This window comes from Convolutriloba macropyga, chromosome 12, assembly GCF_964194025.1.
Source record: "Convolutriloba macropyga chromosome 12, txConMacr16.3, whole genome shotgun sequence".
In the NCBI taxonomy this organism is placed as follows: Eukaryota; Metazoa; Xenacoelomorpha; order Acoela; family Convolutidae; genus Convolutriloba; species Convolutriloba macropyga.
This window is the reverse complement of record NC_134479.1, coordinates 47,742,553-47,757,550: the sequence shown is the minus strand read 5'-3', so window position 1 is coordinate 47,757,550 and position 14,998 is coordinate 47,742,553.

Genomic DNA, 14,998 nt, shown 5'->3' with positions numbered 1-14,998 from the left:
TCTTCTGAGTTTCATCCAGCAACACTACCGTCAACAATGTCATTATGTTCTTAGGCAAAATTGGCATACGGTTGCGTGAAAACACAGCAAAAATTTGAGCGAAAACAACAAAAATCAGTCAAATTTTCACAAAACTTTAAGCCTGGATAACTCCTTGGAAAAAAATCGAAGAAGTCCTTCAATTATATAATATGAGCTGGACGGGCTTTCTAATAACACCACTCACAATTATAGTCATTTTTATTAGCGCTTGTCACTGTGAATATCGAGTATATACTCTCATTTTTTGCTCACTTTCGGATCGTTTGTGAGTAAAAATCTGTCATGCATAATAAGACTTGAAGTGCTGACTATAAAAACAGCAAATTGATGCATATCACAGGAACATGAAATGAATAACGAACAGGGTGTAGAAAATTTATTATCTGATCAATCGTGGGGGTCCGTTTAGACAAGAGCAAAAAATTCTAATTATGTATTATAATTATGCTTAAGCCCAAATAGACATGACCCGTAAATAGGATTCCATTAACTTTATTGATTGGACATAACAATTTTGAACATTAAAAGAACCCCCCGAAATGTGATTTCAATTTCTTCTCTGCCAAATAAAATTAAATAAGTTGTGTAATTTGTTGACTGAATTTTCTTGACATCTGGAAGGCTATAGCAACATGTTATACAGCAGAAGGCAATAGTGAAACAAGAAAAAAAACTAAATATTTGGAAGAGTGCCCGAGTTGACGAGCATAAAAATTTACCCATAATAAAACGATTCATTAAACGTCAAAAAAACATAGAGCCCTTTTATGGTATCTTACTTGAAAAAAAAACGCTATAATAAAAATTTTTTGTACCCTTTTTTTTTGGCTACGATTTTTCCGAACAAAATTTACGATTTTTCCAAACAAAATTTACGTTTTCTTTTAGTTGTTTTGCTTCAAATCAGTTACGAAGCGCAGATTTACATTCTTTAAACGTCAAAAAACATTAAGTGCACTTTCATGGTATCTTACAAAAAAAGACATTCAAATAAAAAATGAACGAATTTTCTTCGTCATTACACAGCATAAAAAACTTCGTCGACTCAGATGGAACGCTCACAAGAGTATGCAGAGATTGTTCCGCAAGATAATAGGAAGATATTTATTCCTATCTTGACCGAAAATTTGACACCGAAGTAAATACTCCTTTGGAATACAATTACAGAAAAAAAATTTTTTTTAGACCAGAAATTTTTGCTGAGTTCTTCTACAGTTTTTGTGTCATTTTTTGTATTTCAACTGCCTGCCCACAAACAAATTTTTGGATTGAAATGTGGTTTGAACATTTCCGTCAAGATATGCCGACAATTTTCAGCACTGTTTCATCAGGAAGTCTAATTGTATAAATATTAAATTTGCTTGATCTGTTATCAAATTTAGGTTAATTTACTAAATTGTAGTTTTCTCTGATATTTTTCCATCAGAGAAAATGATAGATAGAACATTCTATTTGCTTTAAGCTGTTTTATCACATTTCATTTTTTTTTTTGTATTTGTGGATCTGAAGAATCGAAATGGATCCGTAAAAAAAACAAGAAAAATGTCTTCATTGAATTTTGCTCTCGGATTAGTGTTTTCTTCATTTGTATGTCTTATTCTCCTCGAACTTATTCTCCTCGAGCTATGTTCCAACTATCTACAAAATTCGTTCGGCAATAGAAGCAAGATATTGACATTTTCATTATCTCAGAATGAAAAACCCGTTGGCGTACCGATCTGATTTTTTATGAAAACAATTAAAGCGAGTAGAAAATCATTTTTTGTTTGTAGGGGAGTGTTTTTCAGTTAGCTATAAAGAACCAGGCCTGTTAAAAAGTCACAGCTCAAAATTCTGAGGAGAAAAATGCGCTGCTGATCCATGAAAAGCATATGCCCAAGCTCATGATATTATTTGTTGCATCAAAATAACAAAAAAGCGGCCTATTTGTTAGAAAGTATTTGTTTTCTCCTCAAGTTAGCGTTAAAACGTAAAACTAAGCAAGTGTTCTTTCAATTTTAAACTTGATTTGTTTGAGTTTCTTTTTCCATGTTCTCAATTCACGTTTTTCACGGGTAAATCTAGTAAAAAAAAAAGGAAAAAGTGTGTTATTGTTGAGTGTTTAGTCTTTTGCGAACCTAAATAGGTTTTTTTGCCTGCAATTTGTGATGTCCAGACGGCCTTCTATTCTTTTATGCTAATTACACTAACAGTGTTGAATATTTTGACGACTTTGTTTCATGACTTCACAGACTTCTTTGTTTTGTATTTTTTTTTGTCTGAGCGTTCAATCAAGCCAGCTATGATGGCGAGGTAGGAAACTGTTTTCTGACCTCGACAATAGAGCTTTTTTGTTACTAAAGTAACTCAGTTAAACCCCAACACTATGCTAGCAAACTTTTTGTGGCGAAAAATTATAAGCATAGAGTAAAAAATTAAACAAGATTTTCATTGGCCCATTCAGCACAGTATTATAATGCATCGAATCATAAGAAAAGGTCAAAAAACTGCGCAAAAACTGTTTGCAATTAGATTCGGAGATAAATGGCCACGTGATGATTGTTGAGAAAACGCAAAATGGGTGGTGGTGTCGAGAACATTTATAAAAATTGTTTTCGACCAAAACTTATCTTTTCTATAAGCCTGCTAATTTTTCTGTAATTTATTTGTATTCATCTGTCCACACGCAAATGGTTGCGTTCACTATGATATTTGTTATACTCATACACAAGGAGTATAGTCAATTGAATCGCAAATGGCCTTGCAAGTACTGAGATAGGCACTTGCGTCGCGAATGGCAGGTTTAGTTGTTACTTTCAACTAGATTCTTTCTAGATTGGGCAATCGCGGTGCGATTGACTCTAACTGAACTACTCAGTTAAAACGAGAAGTGTTTTGCAAGGATTAAATTAAACTGAGCGTTAGCGCTGCAAATTGGAGAATGAAAGTTAATGATAATACAGATTATGAAAGAAAGTTTGTTCAGGTTTTAATCATACATAAAGGAAGCAAAGTTTGATTTGTTTACAACGTGAATGAATATATATCCGGTACAGACAGGATGAACAGACTTAACTGCTAAAAATGGGAGGAAGTATATAGCACTGAACTAAAATGGCATTCGCCCTTCAAAAGGAACTTACAACAATAAATTAGTTTAAAATACGGATATGGATACATGAAGGGTATCCATTGCCGTATGACATTTCCCCCTCTTGGAGAAAAATTAATTTACTAGATTAAAATCAGAAAATTAATAAATATTCACCGGTTAGTAAGTAATAAAATATTAAATAACAGATAGAATAAAAGTTTATGAAAGTTTTCTTTATCGAAGATCACTCTCTGTCGCTATTTTCAGCATTTTCGGCCTGGAGAACTGTCATCTCCCTTGGTTGGTTTTGCAAATGCTCAGCTCCTTCATTTGACCCTCCCGCAATGCCAGTGTCTTGGTAATCAGTGTAACCTTCTGTGCTACGGACTTTTTCGACAATTGTTTGCGATTTTTGGGATTTCTTTTTCAATGTCCTTTTGCTTTTTCTAATAGAAGACGTATCCGAATCCGATGTATCACTGACCGGGATTTTGCGTTTTGAAGTCTTCCGCAAGATGGGTGTAGGTTGTTTTTGAGCTGAGGAGGTTGTTTGTGTTCCGGATGGCCCTGCTGTATCAGACTATACCACTTGCGGCGCGATTGGACTGAAATTTAATATTTGTGTAAGATCGGGTCGAATTTGGAATGCCTCATCGTATTTCGGGTTTCTTTTTGGTACCCTCGTTTTCAATGATCTTGCGACATTGCTAGCTGTAGATATACAAGATCGTGCTGACGAAACGACAATTACATCGTCTGTGTGTTTCCTATTTCGCTTTATCTTTTTCTCTCCAGTATTTTTTCGAAAAAGATCTCGTTTGTGTTGTTGAATTTTTTGTTCGAGAGTTTTTTCGTTTATTTTCTTTGGGCGTCGTTCTATGTACTGTGCTAAAGCTGTTTCCCGTTCAGCCCGCGTTCCAAATTTGGCGATGTCAGAATTCCTGACCCGTACTTCAGGTTTGGAAGGTTCTTTGATGACACTGGTCGATGGACTTATTTTGCACACTGTACTGCCAGGTGCTAATACCTCATAGAGGCCGTCCAAGTTTTTCTTTTGGCGCTGGTTCTCATGTATTTTGCGGGCCAACTTCAACTGTACGCTACGTTCGGAGCAGGGAATTGCACGGTGGATGACATCTGGCTTTATAAAACGATCTTCCCCGTCATTCCTTTTCTCTTGTTCTGTTCTTGCGCGGGTACTTGCGGCGCAAATGACTCGCTCAATTTCCGCGTCAGAACAAAGAGCTGTATCCGCCCACTGTTCATCTGTAAGGTAGGAACGACCCGGGATTGTATCTTCGTCTAAATAATAATTAATTATTGCATTATAGTTGAGATTTTTACTATCAGATTTAGTTGTAATATTTGATATAGGTGTGTTACATTTTCTTCCAAAATGTGCCTCAAAGGGCCTGGTTGTGATTGTTTTTTGTTTTGATATTCTGAGTCGTTGTATTATTGCTGTGAGTGAATTTTCTAAATTAAATTTTTTATTTAATTGTGATTTCATGCAAGATAGTTGTCGTTTAATTGTTTGAATGATACGCTCTACTAATCCGATTGCTCTATGGTCATTTGCAGGTGCATATATAGGTGTAATATTATTTTCTGTACAGAATGTTTCAAACTTTTTTCCTGTAAAACATCTAGCTTGATCTAATCTAATAGTTCTAGGTACTCCATGTTGATATATATAATTATTTAAGAATTTGATTACATTTGGACCTGATGCGTTATTTACTATTTCTGCTGTGGGGTATTTAGAGTATCTATCTATACTAGTAAGAAAATATTGTTCTATTCCTTTCTCATTTAAAATTGGGCCACCAAAATCTAATTGTATTTCGTCATTTGGTTCACTACATTTAGGTAGAGTTGTCCATTTGCGGTGCGAAATCACTGATTTTAGATTCTTACCAATATCCGTGCAAGCTTTGCACTCACTGGCCTTTGCCAGTATGTCTCTGTGGATGTAGGGCCACCAGATGTTTTGAGCTAAGGAAAGCATAGCAAAACTGCCTGGATGTGTGGAATGAATGTCTTCCAACACCGCATCTTTAATGGATTTTGGGATCGCAATTCTCTCATCTAGGCAGACACACCCGTGTTTCACGCTTAGATCTCTCCAATATGAAAAGAGATAGGGACTGATTTCTTGTAGTCGTTCTGCATCATTTCGAAGTACACAGTCCCTTACTTCTTTCAATATCGCGTCTTTTCCAGTCAGTATTGCTAGAAACTTCCTACTGAACACTTTATTGAGGGTCTCGGTGAACATTATGTCCTCGGCCTCGTCTATCATACTACCAGTTGGGGTTTCTGTATGAGTTGTTGCATTTGATTCGGGTGTTGGAGGTGTCGTGTCGGAGAAAGTTACTCTTGCTTTAGTAGGAGTGGATTTAGAGCGGGTTGCTTTGGCTTTTGACATCGTGCTGAGACTATTTACTGAATTATTTGATATGAGAGGTTTATTGAGTTTATTCACAAAGTAGTGTTTCTTAGGCAGAATTTGGGCAAAAAGCGAGTGATTTTTGGGTAAGTGGTATTTATACTTGGGGATTTGTGTTTTCGCGCTTAATTTAGTATTGTTAGGTGTATTACTTGACTTATTACCATTAATGGGCTGCATTAAAGAAAATTGTTCAGATTGTTCACATTCTTTACTGTCTAATATTTGCACCTCTTTTGCAGCGAATTTGTTAATGGAATGTGAATTATTTACTTTACGGTGAATTGGTACAAATTGTAATTTTGTAACTTTAGGTGGCATTTGCGACGCAAATGGATGTACAGAATACGGATTAAGTTTAGAATTAGCATGTGTTAATTGCGGTGCGAATGGAGGTTTCAATGGTGAAACGGTTAATTGTGATGCAGATGCTTTATCGCAATTAGTTGAATTATCACTTTGTGGTATGGTTAATCGCGATGCAAATGGTTGTGTAACTTTTAGTGAAGGCAAATTCGACTTTAATATGTTTCTAAATTTTTTAGTTGCTGTTTGTCTATTGGTAATTAAATGTTTCATTGAATCACGGATTCTAGAAATTGTTGCTACAACAAAGTGCTCGTCGTATGTACATATCTTTTTGGCTCTTGCAAAAGGGTTTCTAGAAATGTAGTCAACGAGTCCCATTTTTGCACCTGGCATATGCTCAATTGTGAAACTGTACGGTAGCAATCTATCTATCCATCGAGACAGTCGACTATTGTATGACTTATTTGATCGGTGTTCTTTAAAAATTGACAATAGGGCTCTATGGCCTGTCACTACCGTAAAATTTTTTCCGTATAAGTAGTATTTAAAATAATCAATTGACCAAACTATCCCCAATAGTTCCAATTCGTTGACACTGTAGCGTTCTTCCGTTGAATTGAGGAATCGCGACGCGAAGGCTATTGGTTTCCAACCGTCCGGTGTTTTTTGTTCCAATGCTGCCCCCAATCCTGAACGGGAGGCATCACATTTTACACGAACATCCAGTTTAGGATTGTAATGGCTATTTTCTGTACTATTTGCTATTTTTTCTTTAATCTGATTAAAATGTTTAGTATGTTCGTCTGTCCAGATGAATTTTACTGATTTCTTTAGAAGTGGTCTAAGTGGATGACATAATTGTGCTAGGTGAGGTATAAATTTGCCAATATAATGTACCGACCCGAGAAATGATCTAAGACGTTTTAATGTTGTTGGTGGTGGTATTGTTAAGATTGCGGCTGTTTTGCTTTCTAAAGGTGATATTCCAGTCTGTGTAAATTTGTAACCGAGCCATTCTATTTCAGATTTAGCAGAATGACATTTCTGGAGGTTAATTCTCAAGTTATCGTCATCTAATTTCTTTAGACATTTATGAACGTAGGCTAAATGGTCTGCTTCAGTGCCGGTACTAACGATTATAATATCGTCCAAGAAACAATATGTGTTTTGTAAACCTATGAGAGTATAATCTATGGCTTTTTGAAACTCTGCCGGCATATCTGTAAGTCCATAAAAACCAGTTTTGAATCTATATGTACCTGTAGATTCTCCACATATGATGTTAAAATTACAGTGTTTTGCTGTATCATGATGTAGTTTTAATTGACTATATGCATATTTGAGATCTAATGTGGTGAAATACGCTTGTTGACCATTTTGTGTATCTGTGAGGTGTTGTGATATGGTGTCGATTAACATTTCAATATTAGGCATTTGGTATTTGTTTTTATGTATCGCTTTATTTAATACTTTTGAATCTAATGCGAGTTTTATCGACTGATCTTTTTTCACTGTAATTACAATCGGGGAGATGAAGTGTTCGTCAGAGCAACTAGATAGTTTTTCGATATGAACCTCAGTCTGTAGTCTTTCTAATTCGCTTGATACTCTAGGTTGAAGATTTATCGGAACACGTCGACCTTTTTGATGCTTTGCTGTGAACGTTTGATGAAACTTTGACTTTGCTACATGTGTTTTAGATAAACCAATTCTCGATACTAGATGTCGAAATTGCGTCGAATTTTACATGTAGGATTATTGATGTTATAAACACATTTACCAGTTTCTGGTTGTTGTTGGACAACTGCAAGTCCCAAAGTAGTGAACAGATCTCGTCCGATGATATTTTTGTGTCCATCATCTACCACAGTCAATATTGCTGATTTGTCTTGCCATTGATTGTAGACTACTGTGGTTTCCAAGTGTCCAATGACTTTGATCGGCTCATTTGAAAAAGTTTTCAAATTCCTTTTTTCCGTCGATTCTGTCCATTTAGCTGAGTTTGTAGATCGTAGGATTTTGTTTGCTAGACTTTGTGTGATGATACTCACAGCACTTCCAGAGTCAATCATAGCAGATGTTTGTATTTCTCCCATTTGCACTTCCACGTTTAATGGTTCTAATTGATGAACTGAATCCGAAGAAATCGCTGCTACGTAGTCGTCAGAATCGCTATCATAGTTTGAATCGTACAACTGGTCGTACAATTGTTGGTAGCTCGTTATATAGTTTACTGATTCTTCATCATCACTTTTTTCCGGCGTCTGATCGATTTGGTTTACATTTGATTTTTGAGTTTTCTGAATTGGATTCTGTGATTGTTTTGGTTTTCGACATTTTCTGGAGAAATGACCCATAATACCACAGTTATGGCATTTTTTACCATTCGCGGGACAAATCTGCTTATGGTTGTGGCTCCAGCGAAGACCACAATCCATACAAATACTCGTATATTGATAGTTTTTTGGGATAGATGCGTAGCGAGTGAAATCTCGCTTTGTTGAAGGTCCATTCGCGTTGCGATTGCGCATTGAGTTATTATTGATGTAATTCACTGAAGTATTACCTGACATCAAGTTTTGGTTAATTTTCTGCTGATTCTGTGCTCCCATTTCCATTTGTATGGCGATCTCCAATGCTTTTGGTGGATCTACTGTTTCCTTCAACAACTCTTTCTGAGTCTCGTGATCAAGCATATTTAGTATGAATGCATCACGAATTAGTGTAGTTTCTTCACTACCAAGATTGCAATTCTCCGCCAATTCTATGAGACGGCCGAAGAAACTTTCTACCGATTCTCCTTTTTGCTGTTTACACGAGTAGAAAACGAAGCGATCGTAAGTTATATTACGAACCTTTGTGAATGAGTCCTCCATTGCTCGCCACAAATCTTTAAAAGGTTGTTTCTCGATCTGAAAATGAGGGTATTTGCTCTTGAAGAACCGTCGTCCCTCTGTACCAATGCTTAGATATAGCAATGATATTGTCTTCTGTTCACAACTTCCCCATGGTTTGTCGCCACAGAGGATCCCGATTTCTTCAATCTTTGCGCAACGATTTTGCCAATTTACTTTCAATTGCTGGTTTCGGACTTTACGATCTCTTTCCGTTGCCTGTGTGTGGTTCTCCACCGGTGCTTCATAGGTAGGCTCAGGCGGGTATGTCACTGTTGCTGGTGGATCATTCAACAGGGTATCCAATTGGATCCCTTCCTTAGCAAGTAGAGCCAATTTCCATTGCTGCGTCCATTTGATCCACGTCAGAGAAGGTGTTGCTGTCGGTTTCTCCCAAAATCCTTCTATATGGAGTGGTGTTTTCTTTGAGTCCGCTGCTGACTGCGCCATGTTATACTCATACACAAGGAGTATAGTCAATTGAATCGCAAATGGCCTTGCAAGTACTGAGATAGGCACTTGCGTCGCGAATGGCAGGTTTAGTTGTTACTTTCAACTAGATTCTTTCTAGATTGGGCAATCGCGGTGCAATTGACTCTAACTGAACTACTCAGTTAAAACGAGAAGTGTTTTGCAAGGATTAAATTAAACTGAGCGTTAGCGCTGCAAATTGGAGAATGAAAGTTAATGATAATACAGATTATGAAAGAAAGTTTGTTCAGGTTTTAATCATACATAAAGGAAGCAAAGTTTGATTTGTTTACAACGTGAATGAATATATATCCGGTACAGACAGGATGAACAGACTTAACTGCTAAAAATGGGAGGAAGTATATAGCACTGAACTAAAATGGCATTCGCCCTTCAAAAGGAACTTAAAACAATAAATTAGTTTAAAATACGGATATGGATACATGAAGGGTATCCATTGCCGTATGACAATATTCAACAATTTTCTTGAGACAGGCCAAAAATGTAGTGCGGTTGACTGAGGACTTAGAACAGCTATTAGTTGATCGTTCAACAAAACAAAGATTGTATTAGGAAACTGTCTTTTCTTTTCAACCAATTATTTTTTTAACACAGAGATCAATCACTTTTAGTTTTTCGTTTTAAGTTTTTTTTTCCTTTTTCCAAGGCGTTTAACCCATTCAATTGTGTTGAATAGCTCTAAACGCAAAATTATGACGAAAAAATTCCTCATATCAAATTTGGATATCTGAGTTGTGATTTCATCAATTCTCTGCCAGTAACTTTCTGTGTTTTGCATATGATTAATAAATTCATTATATTGATAATTTAGGATGTCAGAATAAAAAGTTTTTATGTGAAAACGTCCCGATATGATATATTGTGGGAGTTGGAATGAATGAACGTCCAGCTGACGCACAGGTGACTTGGGTTACGGACCCGTGAGTTTTTTACTGTTGGAATTTTTTAGTAGTTTGTTAGAATCAGTACATGTCATGGATAATATCAGCAGCAGAATTAATTTATTTGACAACTGGGACATTTTCAACACTTTAAAGGGTTTGTGGTAAAAGATCATTTTTTCAAAAATCGTAATCAATGCTTTGGCCTGGAGGAAGTGTTGGATCTTTTCTGCTAGCGCCCCCCCCCCCCCAAATCTAAGTTTTTGTGAATTGTAAGAGCGATATTTGCATTTCATTGAAACAAGACTGTCTAGGTAGATTAAAGGCACTTTTAGAATAGTTTTCTTTCCATGAGAAGTTTTAAAAAATTAAGCCCTTATTGTAGCTGATAACACCAAAAATGATCTAATACAGAAATTTTTAATGATGCTTACGTTATATGCAACAAATTTTGGTTGAATACGTAAAACTTTCAAACCATAGCTGCGCTAGCTTTTAGTAAATGCATATTGCTCATATATGTTCACGTATAAGATCACGTAGCTTTAACAATATGTTTACACATTTATAAATGGGGGGTGCCTAACTAAGCGGGGGGGGGGCGCTAGCAGAAAAGATCCGAAGTGTTTTGCATATTGAGTTGCAATTTCAAAGAGCTCATTGTAATGCTTTCCAACAATTTTTCAAACCCGAAGAGGAGGCCTCTAGATTTCAATTGTAGTACAACAGTTGAAAAAGATGAGGTCAGGGTGGAGTCAGGGAAAAGTGAGCGTGAAGTCAAATGGGGGCATTTTCCAACACAATATCAACTCGTAAATGTTTTCTATTTGACAGTAATTAAAAAAAAAGGTTTGGATTCAAATTCTTTCTTTTGATAACAACTATTTTAAAACCTCCATAACAATTTTTCTTCCCTATATGACAATATTTCGGTGAAATTATTTCGCAATTTATAGCTCCTTTCAGTTGATTTTGATCATACACCTTAATAAAAGACTTCTTTCGGATAGGAACCAGGTGAAAAAAAATTGCCAGAGATATTTGGTCAGAATCTACAAATCCACAGGACAGAAAGTATTTGATGGTATCAAAGAAAGCACTCAAAGTTTTATAATCTTTCGAATTTACCATTTAATTTATTTGTTTTGAGTTTGTTTTTTCATGTTCTCATCTTACGTTGTTCACGGGTAAATCTAGTAAAAAGGTAGAGCGTGTGTTATTTATCAAGTGTTGTTGAGTGTTTGGTATTTTGCGCTACTAAATACGTTTTATCCTTGAAATTTGTGATGTGCAGACGAACTTCAATTCTTCTATGCTAATAATTGCACCAACCATGTTAAATATTTTGACAATTTTTTAATGGCTCCACCGACTTCTTTGTTTGTTTTTTCTTTGTCTGATCTTCAAACAAGCTAGCTGTGATGGCGAGGCAGGAAAATGTTTTCCGAACTCCACAATAGAGTTTTCATTTCGTGACTAAATAATCTCCGTTCAGCTCCGCAAATAAACTAACAAATTTTTTGAGGCGAAAGATTTGAAAAATACAATAAACATTTAAACAAGATTTTTATGGGCCCATTCATTACAGTATTAGACTTAATCGAATTATAGGAAAAGGTCGACAAACTGAGCAAAAACTGTTTTGCAATTGGATTCGTAGATAAAAAGTCCTGCAATGATCAATGAGAAAAAAAGCAAAAAATAGGTGGTGTCGTGAACAATTGCAAAAATTGTTATCGACCAAAAGTTATCTTCTGTCTAAGCCCACTAATTCTTCTGTAATTCAGTTGTATTCATCTGCCCACACGGAAGTTTTCGTTCACCATGTTTTACAACAAATTTCTTGAAACAAGTTGAAAATTTGTAGCGTAGTTTACTGAAGAGTTAGGTGAGCTGTTAGTGAATTATTAATTGGACTTTCAACAATTAAAAAAAAATTCATTAGAAAATTGTCTTTTCTCCTCATCCAAGTTTTATACCACAGAGAACAACCACTTTTATTATTTTTGTTCTAAGGTTTTTTGTTTCTCCAAGATATTTAGCCCATTCATTTGTGTTGAATGGCTCTCAATGCGAAAATGTGACATAAATGTTCTTCATATAAAGTTTGGTTATCTGAGTTGTGTTTTCTTCAATTCTGTGCCATTAATTTTCTGTGTTTTGTGGACAACTGTGAATTCTTGAACCAATTATGATTAATAAATTCATTATATTGATAATTTAGGATGTCAGAAATGAAAGTATTGATGTGAAAAACGTACAAACTCGGAGATGATATATAGTGGGAGTGGGAATGAATGAACATCCAGCTAACGCAAAGGTGACTTGGGTTACGGACCTCTGAGTTTTTTGCTGTTGAACTTTTTTTAGTGATTTGTTAGAGTCAGTACATGTTATGGATAATATCAGCAAAAAAAAATTGACATGTTGGACATATTCAAAATTTTGAAGGGTTTATGCTAAAAGGTCTATTTTTTGGCATTTGTAATCAATACCTCGGCCTGGAAGAACTGTTTTGCATATTGAGTTGCAACTTCAAAGAGCTCATTTTAGTGCTTTCCTACGATTTTTTAAACGCGAGGTGGCCTCTAGATTTCAATTGTAGTACAACAGCTTAAAAAGATGAAGTCAGGGTGAAGTTATCGAAAAGTGGGGGTGAAGTCAATCAGGGGCAGTTTCCGACACAATATCAACTTGTAAATGTTTTCTATTTGACAGTAATTAAAAATAAGTCTGATTTCACCTCTTACATTTTGATAACAACTATTTAAAAATCTCCGTAACAATTTTTCTTCCCGATTTGACAATCTTTCCGTATAGGTTCAACGAAAAAATTAAAACGCGTGTTTGCCATTATTTCGCAATTTGTAGCTTCTTTCAGTTGTTTTTGATCAGATACCTCAATCAAATACTTCCTTTGGACTGGAAGACGTGTAAGAGGTGAAAAACAAACTGCCGTGTATAATTAAGAAGAATCTTTAAACCCACAGGACAGAAAGTATTCGATGGTATGAAAGAGAGCAATCAATGTTTTATACTCTTTCGAATTTGCGGTTTAATTTGGCACAAACTATTTTTTTATTAGTTGTTAATGGTAGACTGTCTTCGTTTTAAACGTGTTTTTTTGGATGGTTCTTAGTGGTCCTGAAAATTCTGTGAGATGATTATTTAGCTTTGAGTGATGAAGGCGTTTCATCTCTCAAAATTTAATTGTCGAGTCTTTTGCGCAATTGACACAGGTATACAGGTATATCGGTGGTTAAATTGTGTTTTCCCGACACCATTTAAGATCTGAACGATAACTATGTAAAATTTTAACAGTAAATCTATCAACTTTTAATCTTTTCACATTTTTTAAAAATTTTATTTTGTGTCAAAACACAAAAACCGTCATAGGTTTCACGACGTGGTGAAAAATAATTCCAGAAAAACCGATTCAAATGCTCTTTCACGGCGTTTCACCTTATTTTTGGGAGATGTTAGGCTTCGCTCACCGTCAAAAAACTGAGGTAAACATCAGTATTTTGCTAATCTCTTCTAAAGTACTGAACCAAAATTGTCTCGTGTAATATCAATTTGTTGTTACTGAACTCCTCTGGCTTCACATTTTTGCTTGTTTTTCAAACCAAGTAAAAGTTATTGACCAAATTTAGCATTTTTTGGCAAGTTGGGTCATCCATAAACCGATAACCGAAAACACCCACAATATATGTACATGTTATTTTCAGGCTGTTTTTTGGATTTAAAAATCGCCAATCTTGGCGATATACGGAGCGTACTTAGCTGATTTTGTCATTTGGCATTGTATTTTATGTTGAAATATCTCCTAATAGAGTAAACTGATTTGAATGATCTTCTGAGACAAAGCGTGTTTCAAGCAGCACTTTTTATGACTTTTTAAGTATTGTTCTATTTTTCAGCCTTTTTAGGAAATATATCCAGGAGACACACTCCCAATTTGTCCTTTTCATATCCGTTGAATTCCTGATCAAAACATTCAGTTTTTTGTACTCTTTTAGGACAAACTAGCTATCCTCCTTTTTGAAAAACTGAGTTTCAATTGGACCAAGGAGTTTTTCGTATCTAGCTAACTTCAAATTCAGAAACTTCCAAAGTTTGGGGAATCGAAGGCACAAAGAATTTTTGGTGTAGCTTGCCGGGGGAAAAAGGTAGATTTTCATACTCTTTTAGGAGGATTTCGCAACTGACTTTTTAAGAAAAGTTTTTCAAATTGACCAAGTTAGTCAAATCAAGGTGAACTCATAGTCAGAGATCTCCTATGTATGGGGAGTCTCAAAAGACAAGAAAGATTGTTGTAGCTTGCTTAGGAAAAAATTGAGATCTTCTTACGCATTTTTGGACATTTTGAATATGTTATATTTTAAAATTGGTGTTACTCATCGGGATAAGGATTCATTGAAATCCAACTCAACTGGGTATGGGAGATGCCCAGTGTGTGTAGAGAGTAAATAAAAACCATTGGTATAGCTTGCCTAGGAAAAAGTTGGGCTTTTTCATGCGGTTTTTAGAACGCTTTTTTATTGTCCTTTATTCAAAAAACTTTGTTCATTCAGTACAAGGAACTATGCAAATCAATGTCAAACGGTTAAATTTTAAAAATTTTTATTAATAAAAATCTTCTCTTTTTTTCTTCGAGATATAGGTGATATAAGATATGTCTGTTTTTTTCAAATTAATAGCGATTTGCTTGTTTGCGCCACGTGTATTCAGTCTGATCTGATCCTGGCTTCCGTCAAAGTGCTAAACTAGCCGGAAAAATTAAAACTCTCTCTATAAATAAAGGTCTTCTCGAAATGTCTTCTACTTTTCGAGATATAGGTAAAGTAAAGAGATATTC